The sequence below is a fragment of the Acartia tonsa genome, chromosome 11 (genome assembly GCF_053477335.1).
Source record: "Acartia tonsa isolate MP-2025a chromosome 11, ASM5347733v1, whole genome shotgun sequence".
Lineage (NCBI taxonomy): Eukaryota > Metazoa > Arthropoda > Copepoda > Calanoida > Acartiidae > Acartia > Acartia tonsa.
Window position 1 is genome coordinate 42,006,269 of NC_137270.1, and position 5,381 is coordinate 42,011,649.

Below are 5,381 nucleotides of genomic sequence, written 5' to 3' on the forward strand. Positions count from 1 at the left end.
GAAAGAAGATTTAAGTTTTTATTTAGATATTTAGTGTAATTTTACTTAAAATCTTAAAATGGCGTTATCTGGCAAGAAGGAACGGCTGGGATTTTGTTCTCAACTGATTCTAACTACCACTAGGTCCTATTTGAACGTCCAATTGTCCAAATGTTTGGAAAATTTTTTTAATCTAAAGTTCGGTTAAGGAGGGGTGTGTATAGTTATCAAAATTTAATGATTCATGGCTTATTTTCTTCGTTTTTTAAGGCAATTAATAGAAGAACAAAAAAATATTTCAGTTTTTATTTAAAAAGTACAGTAAAATCTAAAATTCAAAACTTAGGTGTCAACATCTAAAAATGGTTTTAGCGCATTTTTCTTATGCTCAAATAATCAACCTTTTGCAAGAATGGCTGCTAAACACTTCAAAGTTAAGATATAGAGCTAAAAATGTATACAGATACTATTAGGGATATGTACTAGAACATATCAAAGTTTGAAGGTCATATCCTAACCAGGGAGGGAGTACTGGCTCCCAAAGTCGACTACAGAAAATCCATTTTTTAAAGAAAAATGCGCTAAAACCATTTTTATATGTTGACACCTAAGTTTTGATTTTTTGATTTTACTGTACTTTTTAGATAAAAACTTAAATATTTTTTGGATGTTCTAAAAATGGTTACAAAAAACGAAGAAAATAAGCCGTTAATCATTAAATTCTGATAACTATAAGTGGGGTAAAATTGCTTTCAAAAAAGTTCTCTTAAAAAAATACACTGTACATCATGTGGAGTGAATGTATGTCCGCCTGTCATTCCAGATGTAATAAAAGATCTTGATAAATTTCGCGGTCAATTGTTTTGTTAGGGTTAAATTAATATTAATGAATTAATAAAATCTGTTACAAACGCAATTTCTTTAATTATTGACTTAAAATATGTTTTAAATTTTTCATTTATTAAAAATATATTCACTGAATATCAAACCAAGGATAATTTTGTGTAACTTAGGCGCAGCATACAAAAGCTAATTATACTTCATATCAAACAGAACATTCAACCTAACATAAAAGTAGCAGGACATGTGTCTGTCTGTGTGTGTGTACCGAAAGATCTTGCTAAACACTGCACCGATATGGTTCTCCTTTACGTTGCAGCTTTTCATAGGTCCTGGGCATGTTTATAGCTGTTTTTCCAGGAGAAATCGCCCTATTTGACTCTTTCTTTTTAAAACTAAAATTTAAAGTAGACAGTGGTCGACTTTCCCATATCCAGGTGCCCTTAGATGCCTTCAGGGGCGTAGTAGTCGTATTATATAAAGTGGTAAAGTTTTTTTTGTCTGTAGCTTAAATTTTCAATAACTACTGAACCGATTTAATTTTCAATTTTTAAGCAAGGTTTAAGGTTATTTTCCTGTCCTTCCCTATCCCTTAATATACAAAGCCCCTAGATACAAGGGGCGCAGCTACTCTGTAAATTAAGCAGGAAGACATTTTGTTTGTAGGTTAATATCTCACAAACCACGGACAAAATAAAGTTATCTACTTTAAGAAAGTGTAAGAAAGTCCTATGTTTATCTAAATATTTAAGTCTTTGTATAATTTTTATGCTATAGATCCCCTTGATGCTAGGTGTGCAACCTCTAGTTTAATTTAACTAGATCAGGCCATTAAAGGGTTACATATGAAATACTTTTTTGCATAGGTATCTTTTGACATTTAAACACTTTAAAATTTATTTATTGGTTAACAACTGTTTAGCTTATGTATGATTAATGTAAATTTTCAATTAAATAATGTTTTTTTTTTATAGCAATGTGACGCAGATCATGAATAAAATTGAATTAAAACAAGGATGACAACATTCATAAAAGTGAAGCCTTAAAATCAAACGAATATGAACACTTTAAAATGTCAAACAATAATAAGCAGTTGTATTGGGAGTTTTTGGGAGTTGAATACAATATGCTTGGCTTAAAATATGTCCTAGGAATCATGGTTTAAAAATCATATGAGTAGAATAAATTTTAAATTTTTTCTCGGTTCTCGACTTTGGGCCATTTTAGAAAAGGTGATTAAATGGTTACTTCTAGTAGGATTTCCAAAAATGTATAAGATATTGTTTTAGCTCAACTGTGGCCAACTTTAAACATATTTTACAATAACCTTTTTATTTTGGTCACCTTAAAAGCCACCCACTGTAGATGTTGTCATCCTTGTTATTGTTCAGTATGTAAATATTCCATTAATAGAATGAAACACCTGTGGATGAAATATTCCTAATTAAAAGTCAAAAGAAGTCATTCTATAGTAAACCTTTAAAACATCATTACGTGTGTGAATTTATTACTTTCAAGTGTGTGCCTATGTAAGTTTTTTTCTCGAATTCATTCGAATCCGGTGGATAGGAACCGGTTCTCATCCATACGAAAAAACTATGTCTAGCATCGTATTATATCCAGTTTTCTACGAATATAGAAATGTACAATCATAAGATTAAAACTAGTTTTTTTAGCCGGTGCCTTCGGCACCACGGGGCTAAAAAAAACTAGTTTTAATCTTATAATTGTACATTCTATATCCGCGGAAAGCCGTTTATAATACGATACGAGAAATAACTATTCTATTATTATCCCAATTCCAGGAAGGGGGGTACTTTTACCCTTACAAACAGGGGGGGGGGGAAGAAATATGCCTTCCCCCATCTAGCTTTCTCAGTGTCATATTATTTTACCATATTACTTTTAATCGATATATTATTACATGGATGTTGTACCAGATTTTCATGTACTCTAATAAAGTGATACTCGCATTTGGCCCCATTTTACCCTATCCCCTTCCTAGTAGTGGATGAACAAACTGACCAATAAATGATGATCATTGTAGCAACCTAAATTGACAACGCATTTTCCAGTGTCAATATATCAACGCATTCTTTATCCATGTTTTTTTTATAAAATGTTTATTTTCTTTCAGGGATCTTAGATGTGCAGCAACAGTTCTATTCATACTAGCCATGGTTTCATTACAATTCATTAAAACAAACTATCATAAAGAGCCAGAAGAACGCTTCCACCAGCCCAGATATGCACGGCTGCAACAACCCTATGACAATAATCAAGTTAAACAAGTTCAGATGAGAAGTATAGCAAATTTAAACATGCTTGGATTAAAAGATTTTGAGAAAAATGATGATGTTATTATAAAGAATTATGCTGAATTTGACAAGAACAATGTATTGTTTCAGATTAATAAATAACTTAAAAGTAAAAGTTCAGACAAGGAATCTAAAAATAGTTTATCTTCATACCTAATGATGATACACAAAATTACTTCTGTAGATTACAATAAGTGGATGAAACATTTGGACACTCAACTTAACAAAACAACCAATAAAAACTGAATTAAAGTCCCCAAAGTTATTAGGACAACGAATAAGAAAAAGTTATTATAAAACTTTGGGGACTAGTGTAATAAACAGTCCAATATCCCCTTTCTTCCTGAATTCAGACTCTACAAAATCTATAGAGTATAGATTCTCCAATAAAGTAATGTTTTAAAAATCAATCCAAATAAAGAAGCTTATTGAATGTTTGGTTGACAATTTAAACTGTGGACAAAAGTTCTTACTTGAAGAGGTTTGATTTTCGGACACTAGAATTCAGGGCACGGCAGCTGCAGCCGCAACAAGCAACAACAAGCTTGTCTCCTCTCAGCCCTCTACCCATTAGAGCTGAGACCAAAGCAGCGTGGCTTATTCTTTGCAGGTTTCAGCCGCAACTTAGAATTAGAAAAAAAATATGAACAAAGAATTTTTATGTTAATTTTACATTTACTTACTTCATAATTTGTAATTATTTTTAATAAAGCATATAATCAAATAATGGATTATAAGTGCTGTTTTATACCGAAGCTACACTATAATTCCCTATGTCTGTCCGTGCGTCCAATAAAAATTTTGCTCTGCCGTCTTTAAAAGATTAAGGTATCTTTTATTTGAGTTTTGTGATTTTCTTTCTGAACATCTGTTATTTAAATCACTTTGTTTTTTGGTTTATTCATTTTTTTTTGTGATTTGCTTCTTATACATGTAGATTTTGTCATCCTTGTTAAAAGCTAGGCTCTTCTATAATTAAGATTGGTCCGTCTGTATATCCGTCCGTAACGGTCAGCATTTTTCATTTATTTAGGCATGTTTTTAGAATTGTCAATTTTAAACTTTGTATGATGATTTCTATAACAGTTATGTACAAATTTTGAAGCAAATATTTCTAAAATTTGTTGAAAGTTCGTAATACTAATATGACCAAAAATTATATTCTTCTTATTTTTATTTTGTTACGAAGTATAAACTTGTAAATTATGCTTGTTCAAATACATTGAAGATAAGAAATTACATATTTTGTTTATTTACCATATATTTATACCTATATTATGCTTCTCATGTATTCCTATCTTAGAAAAATAAAATAGAATTACATTTGTTTATTACCATTTATTTATACCTACATATGCTTCTCATGTATTCCTATCTTAGAAAAATAAAATAGAATTACAACAGTATATTTAGCATATATTTTTACACACAATATGCTTTTCATGTATTCTTATCTTAGAAAATATAATAGAATTACAGTTTATTTACCATACATTTATATATGTACATTATTCTTCTCTTGTATTCATATCTTATAAAAATGAATTAGAATTATCATTGTCTATTTAACATATATTTAATTACATGTATATTCTTTATCTTATAATCTATGTTCTTGAGATAAGAGTGTTTACCTATGGCAAATTGTATTAATCTATGGTATTGTGTAGTAAATTTAATTTCCATTTGCTTCCAACCATCCATAAAAGTTATCTTCCCTTCATTCTACTATTAATCTATGGATCAGAGTATGTACCTGGTTATGCTACTACATTGTATTACTCTATGGGTATTATCTAGCTAGTCTGTTATAAATCTGATTTGTACACTATTAATCTATGGACCAGAGTATGTACCTATCTATGTTACTACATTGTATCACTCTATAGGTATTATCTAGCTAGACTGTAATAAATCTTATTTGTGTACTATTAACCCTTAACGGTCGGGGGGGGGGGGGGGCGTTGAACGCCCCCCCATCCGGTTTTTTCTATCTCATTTTCTGTGTGTGAAAGATAAAGAGCCCAAACTGCTTGACTTTTTAAGTATGGGTATGACACATAACTGGGAGTTGGAATTTTTTGAATATCTCCATCCTGGCGGGCACAGGATGCCAGCAAACCTGGCAGGGTCATCCAGGTAAAGAACAAAAATTTGTTTTTGACTTAAACAAAGTATTTTATCTTACCAAAATACTAAAATATCCTCTAGTAGTACATCCTCATATTAAATACAGGTCTTCAA

The 5,381-nt window shown here is 30.7% G+C and overlaps 1 long non-coding RNA gene across 1 annotated transcript; it reads left to right on the forward strand.

Moving 5' to 3' along the window:
- The first annotated feature begins 2,237 nt into the window (after positions 1-2,237).
- Positions 2,238-3,870, forward strand: LOC145331843 (uncharacterized). Its single transcript, XR_013883919.1, has 2 exons — positions 2,238-2,348; positions 2,957-3,870. It is a non-coding gene; the product is annotated as an uncharacterized LOC145331843 (long non-coding RNA).
- Positions 3,871-5,381: the final 1,511 nt, after the last annotated feature.